This window comes from Saccopteryx leptura, chromosome 6 (assembly GCF_036850995.1).
Source record: "Saccopteryx leptura isolate mSacLep1 chromosome 6, mSacLep1_pri_phased_curated, whole genome shotgun sequence".
Lineage (NCBI taxonomy): Eukaryota > Metazoa > Chordata > Mammalia > Chiroptera > Emballonuridae > Saccopteryx > Saccopteryx leptura.
The window spans coordinates 101174325-101181561 of NC_089508.1; the positions used below are offsets into that span (position 1 = coordinate 101174325).

Genomic DNA, 7237 nt, shown 5'->3' on the forward strand with positions numbered 1-7237 from the left:
TGAGATAATTTGCAACATGTATTTTACACCCTTTTCCAGATTTTTTTTTTTTTTTTTTTTTTTTTTTTTGTATTTTTTCTGAAGCTGGAAACGAGGAGAGACAGTCAGACAGACTCCCGCATGCGCCCGACCGGGATCCACTCAGCACGCCCACCAGGGGCAACGCTCTGCCCACCAGGGGGAGATGCTCTGCCCCTCCGGGGCGTCGCTCTGCTGAGACCAGAGCCACTCTAGCGCCTGGGGCAGAGGCCAAGGAGCCATCCCCAGCGCCCGGGCCATCTTTGCTCCAATGGAGGGGGGGAAGAGAGAGACAGAGAGGAAGGAGGGGGGGTGGGGGGTGGAGAAGCAAATGGGCGCTTCTCCTATGTGCCCTGGCCGGGAATCGAACCCGGGTCCCCCGCATGCCAGGCCGACGCTCTACTGCTGAGCCAACCAGCCAGGGCCCCTTTTCCAGATTTTGAGCACAGGATTAAGCTCCAGTTGCCACAGTGGTAGCTGGCTCAACACATCTTCGCTGCCTTTTCTCCCTTGAACCACTTCCTACTTCTCTACAGGTATTCTCTGTACCTGGACTCCTCATGCCAGTGTCTATTTCTGGAGAACCCAAATAAAGACAAAGTACCTGCATTCAAAGAGCACACAATCTGCTACAGAAATATAATTAGAAGAAAACAGTATAGCAGCAAAGGGGAGGGGAGAGCAGAGGATAGTATGGTAAATGTAATTATGTGAGTCAGAGTACCAGTGTAGCTAAGGCATATTTTGTTTCTTTGTATATGATATCTTGTCCCTAGGCAAGCCATATGATTTATTCACACCACAAATATTTATTGCATGCCTACTATATGGCAGGCAATGGCACAGCAACAAATCATAAAAAGTCCCAGCCTATGTTTTAGTATACATAGACTCATAGATCATGTGGTAATAAATGTCGCAAGGTAAAATAAAGCAGGGTACATTAGTCTGCTCCGGTTTCCATAAGATACCACAAACTGGGTACCTTAAGCACCAGAAACTTATTTTCTCACAGTTTTAGAGGCTTGAAGTTCAAGATCAAAGTGTTATCACGGTTGGTTTCTAACAAGGTTTCCTTCCAAGCTTGCAGATGGCCACCTGTTCTCTATGTCCTCATGTGGCCTCTTCTCTGTGACCATGGAAAAAGCTCTAATGCCTCTTCTTCTTTTTGTAAAGGGCATCAGTCCTACAGGATTAAGGCCCCATTCTTATGACCTGATTTTATTTTTATTTTCTCCATATAGGTCTATCTTCAAATACAGTCATATTTGTGGTTAAGCCATAAATACATGGATTTGGTGGGATACAGAATTCAGTTCATAACACAAAGTACAGTGATATATAGTAACCATGAAACTGAACTTATACTATTCAGATAAGTGAGCCACTTAGTCTTAAAACTTATCAGGTGTCAGCGTGGAACAGGTATGGCTATGTAGTGGCTAACTACTGTCATCATTGTGGATTTTAATATTATAAAATTTATGATGAAGACTCCAAAATAATATAGAGAATATTTTACTCATATAGAGTAAAAATACTTTCTCCCCATTTATCTCTATGATTTGTCTTTATCATGATGTAGCTATGGCCTCTAAACTATAAGGTTATGCTATACAAAGTTTTCAGTTGATAGCAAAAGAAAAAAATTTTAAGTCTTTTAAGACATGTTCCTAAACAGAAGGAATAAGTAAAACCATGGTATGGGAACCCTAAGCCAACCCACTGGAGAGCAGGGGGCTTTCAGAGCTGCCTTGAAAATCCTTGATGATGTTCAAGGAACACTGATCTTATCTTTTAGAATAAGAAAAATTCCCATGTTAATTGCTGAGCTGTTTTCAAGGGTTGCTTATTCTCTCTAGAACATGGTTGCTCTCTTTCAAACACTGTTCAACTTTGGCTAGATCAGAGAGCTATATATTGACCACACATAGAAAAAATAAAATAAATAAGGACAATTTACACCTTCAGTATAATTATATTGTACAAACAACAGAGTTTTTGTTAACTACCAACCCTTTTTGCAAAGCCTATCAAATATCAAAGATGGTATAATGTTGTAATTTTATCTATGAACCTGTGTAACATTTAGATAATGAGTTTCAAAGGTCAAGGTACATAATACATATCCAATATATTTCTCTGGTGAGCCTAAAAGTTTAATATGATATAAAATAAACTGAGAACAGAACATACTTCCCTGTAAGAGATGTTAACTACTTTAGCTAGTATCAAATGCCAAAATATTGTTTATTTTTAAAAAGTCTTGTATTGATTACTTATTTACAATTTTATTTATTGAGATTACAGAAAAATTGGATTGAACATATGCTTGGTTTACTTTTAGTCAGTAATGGTTCAAAAATCTCAACTATGGTTTTACTAGTGATACTGAGATCAAACCTCAGTTGGTACTATCAAACACAGTTTGTTTGGCCATATCAAGACATGGCCTCTTTGCACTGGCCAACTAGCTCAGTTAGAGCATAGTCCCGATGTGCCAAAGTTGTAGGTTAGATCCCCAGACAGAGCACATATAAGAATCAACCAATGAATGAATAAATAAGTGGAAAAATAAATCAATGTTTCTCTTTCTCTTTCTCTTCCACTCACTCTCTAAAATCAAAAAAATTTTTTAATGACCTCTTTAATGTTGGAGGGCTTCAGAGCTCAAACCTTAGTTCTCTAGCTATAATTTTTCATCCAGTCTCTTGGCTTTAAATCCCATCTGCATTCCAATGAATCTCAAATTGACATCTTTAACACAGCCCTCACTCCTAAACTTAGGACTCACATACTCAATTGCCTACTTGAAATCTCCACTTGGAAGTCTAATAGCTATCTCAAGATCAACAACTCCAAAACTGAGCTCCCAATTTTATCCCACAAAACCTGAACAGCTCCAAAAGTTAGCTCCTGATTTTATTCCATCCCAGTTGATGGCAATTTCATCCTTCCAGTGGCCCAAACCAAAAATCCTTAAGTCATACTTATCTTTTTGCTCACCACCTTCAGTCTGCTAGAAAACCATATTGGTTCTACCTTCAAAAGATATCCAGAACCCAATATTTCCTTACCTTCTCTGCTATTTACCACCATGGTCAAAGCCACTAAAATCTCTTTTCTGAATTATTTCAATGGCCTTTCAAATGGTTTTTCTGTTTTCACTTTTGAACCTTTTCCCTAAGTCTATTTTCACCATCACAGCCAAAAGGATCCTTTCAAATATGTCAGATCATGTCAGTCATCTATTCATCTCACTCTGAATAAAATACAAAGCTCTAACATGGGTTGCAAGGCTTTAAGTGATAAGACCTCTAACCTCCTTTTTTACTAACTCCATTCCAATCAAATTGGTCTCTTTACTCTTCTTCAAACAGTCCTGGCAAACTTCCTCCCTAGGGCTTTGGCACTGTTGTGTCTTTTGACAAAAATGCTCTTGCCCCAGACTCCTACATGGCCAATTCCCTCATCTTCTTTGAGCCTTTGCTCAAATATCAGCTTCTCAGAGAAGTGTAACCTAACCAACTTGTTTAAGATTGCAACTCAAACATTTCTCTTTACACTTCTGATCCTCTTTACTCTGCAGTTTCTTTCTTTTATCTCCTCTTAAATCTATATATTTTTATTATTTCTTAGGTTTATTGTTATTTTCCATCCTACCCAGATTGACCATAAGGTTAATAAGAAAGATTTCTCTGTTTTGTCTACAGCTGTATCCAAAAACCTAGAATAGGGTCCAACATAACAAATACTTGTGAAATTCATACGATATCTTTCTTAATTTCTTTGTCCAAGAGGTATCACTTGTATTTCATCATAAGAAAAGTGAATTATGGGAGGGAAGGGACCACCCATGCTGACTGCAAAATGGTATTAACACATAATAATAAATGTTACCAAGTGAGTTTCTTTATTTATTAACTTTCCAGAGAGAGAAACATTGATTCATTGTTCCATTTATTTATGCATTCATTGGTTGATTCTTGTATGTGCCCTGACCAGGGATTGAAGCTGTCACGCTGGTGTATTGGGATTATGCTGTAACCACTGAGCACCTGGCCTGGGCACCAAATAAATTTTGAATTTTAAAATTCTAACTACTTCATTTAATGATGTGCTTGTGAGAAAAGATTGTCTAAAACTTAGAAACAGGCTAAAGAGGTAGGTGTCCTTTCAGTGCAAGGCTAGGCTTGCCTTTATTTTTGTTGTTGGTGGAGTGTGTGTGTGCATGTGTGTGTGTATGTGTGTGTGTGTTTAACATAAATTAAAACATTTATTATAAGCTAGCAATGTTTCATATTGTGGAGCTTATACTGGTCTTTCAATTCCTTCAATCTTCTGACAGCAGGCTGTACTGTGATGACAGAAGAGGTGTTGTAGGTCCAGGCACCACCAGCTTCTCTTTTCATGCAGGAATCACAGTGCTAGATCCCCACAGCTTATCTCTTTGTCTTGGTTTTGCCACAGAAGGACCAAGTGTACTTGGCATGCTGGCTAATTTCAATTTTCTCCACCATTTTCCCAAGAAAGGTGCCATAACACTTCTCACATTAATCTCCAATTCCCACCTTCTTGGTGTGTTTAGCCATGTCACCACTAGGTCAGAACCCGGAGAGCTAGGCTTGGCTTTAAATTGCCTGGGTTATTTTCTAATTACATAGGGACAAAGATTAACATGTAGGTGTTTTGTTCAGTAAAAATGCAAATAATATCTGTTCAGAGGAAGAGATGACCACAAAGTTTATGGTCCTCATGGACATTATTACTAATACTGTATTTAACCCAACAATCTATTAAATTTCCTGTAAGTACTAGATTCTCAAAGCTCTTTGAACTAATATAACATCTTACTGATTTTCTCATTAACTTATGAGATGAATAAAATCTTTGACATGTTTTCATTTTATATATCCATGAGAGTCATGAATAAGCCTTTTTGAAAATTATATTTTAATATATTCAATAATCAGTCATCTTTTTCAGTATTTGGAAGCTACAGTGAAATGTCTCAAAGACTGGAAAAGAGAAGATTATTGGCAAGAACAGAAAAGAAGACTATATGATGTTCATTAACACAAAGATTCAATGTGATATAGTTGTCGTTCATTTAATTTATAAATTTATCAGATTCCTAACAAAGCACCAAGTTTTTTTCTTGTGTTGTTTGTTTATTTGTGGTTTAATTTTTAAAATATTCTTAGAGTTAATTAAGAAAAAAATTATAAAAATAGGAAACCAATGAAAGGGAAGAATGATAAAGATTAGTTTTACCAAATATTAAAATATATAAAGCCTCAATAAACCAAGCAATATGATACCAGCACAGGAAAAAGGAGATATGTCAATGGGACTAATAGAAACATACCAAGATACATAAGGAGATAAATACATAATCTAAAATATGGCACAAGTAGCAACTCAAAACTGGACAAAAGATGCCTCAGCAAATAAGTGAAGTTGGCATAAAGCAGGGGAGAGGGCAATATAGATTATACCTGATATACACTTCATCCTTTCAACCAAATGGCTTCAAGAGTTCACTGTAAAAGATGAACTCATTATGTACTAAAAGAAAATCTAGGAGAATTTCTTTGTATATCTGAAGTAGGGAAGACCTTTAACTATGACTCAAAATCCAGAAGCCCTTACCAAAATAATTGATAAATTTCAAACTCTTTGAAAACTGTTTATGCTGTGTATGTATATACAGTATTTTCCTCCCACATGTAAAACACTATACACAATGTAAAAAGATAACCAAATAATTTGTCAAAAGTATCCACAACTCATCAAGGATAAAGGGCTAATCTCATATAGTGATATTCTCATTTAGGGATATTCTGACAGGTTACATAATCACGTGGTCCTACCTGGTAATTTAATCACCTAGTGACAAATAGATGGAATCTTCATATTGCCAGAATTTACTCTTCTATACACCTGATTCCTTCTTAATAACACCAAATTAATAGCACTTTCTCTCATCTTTAAGTGCAATTTACAGGAGTTTTAAGTGTGCAACAAGCTAATTATTACTGAGATACTCTATTTTCTCAGTACCGTAAGTATAGTAGTATGATCCAACTTTGCAAATGCTGCTATTTTCTGTAAGGGATGTGGTTTGGGACCAATGAGAACAGCAAGGATCACCCACATCACCCAATGAAAGAGGAGTGAAGACAGGGTTGTTACAAAGACAAACAATACAGAGAAGTACTTTGTCATCATTTGCTCCCCTTATTTCCTTTTAGGTCATTTGAAGCTGTAGTTAGAAACATATGTGATTTCATACCAGACCTTGTGATTTATTTCAGACACAGAGGAGAAATTTCTTTAGTTGAACTGTTTGCTCAAGTGTACATTGAAGAGCTGATGTTCACAGTATAGCTGCTTATGGAAATGAAATAATCTGTATTGACACATTTGGAAGTTTCACATCTTTTTCCACTTAACATGCTAACGTGATAATTGCCAGAGTGATGATTTTTCCAGTGACACATCTCCCTTTGTCAATATTTAGACCTGTGTATAGAAAGCTTATCTAACACACCTGGCTAATTTTCACTTCATTTAAAAACAAATGAAACATGTTTAGCTTGCTGGGTTAGAGCAACAACAAAAAAAGAAGTTTCATAAATAATTTTCTCAAAAGACCTTTATAATAATAAGAAATAAGTGTAAAAAATAGTTTTCTTCATTATTTGATCAGATTTAAAATCTTAGTTGGAGTATATAGTAAGATTATCTTATGGATAATGAGGGTTTGTTGTTGTTTTTTCTTCAAGAAAATTCTTTGAGAACTCAAAATAATCACTTGGGATAGTCAGAGTCAACTCACATTTGGATCCTGCAACTTTGAAAGACCACTCTGGAGTCTGGTTTCTTTATTATTGTTTTGTGATGACCCACTTGTAATCAAACGCCAGTGCCTCATAATGACCATAAGAATTTGGTCTTAATTTAGTATCTTGGAAAATTAAAACTTACCGTCATGAAGCTCTCTCAAGATAAATTCAAGGTGGCCCATCCCTTCTTAATGCTCCAGTGAGTCACCAAAGAAGAGAAGGGCATAAAAGAAACTTAAACTATACTGTTTCCTGACTTGGAAGGGGGTCCACATTACTGCTTTTTAGCATATGAGTCCCTTTGGCAGCAACTGCTGATATCCCCCAAGTACCTGAAGGTGCTAAGGACTGGAAATGATTATTTAAAAAAA

General features: G+C 36.5%; 1 pseudogene; it reads right to left on the reverse strand.

Annotated features, from left to right (window-relative positions):
• Positions 1 to 4297: 4297 nt before the first annotated feature.
• Positions 4298 to 4610, reverse strand: LOC136376921 (large ribosomal subunit protein eL43-like; annotated as a pseudogene).
• Positions 4611 to 7237: the final 2627 nt, after the last annotated feature.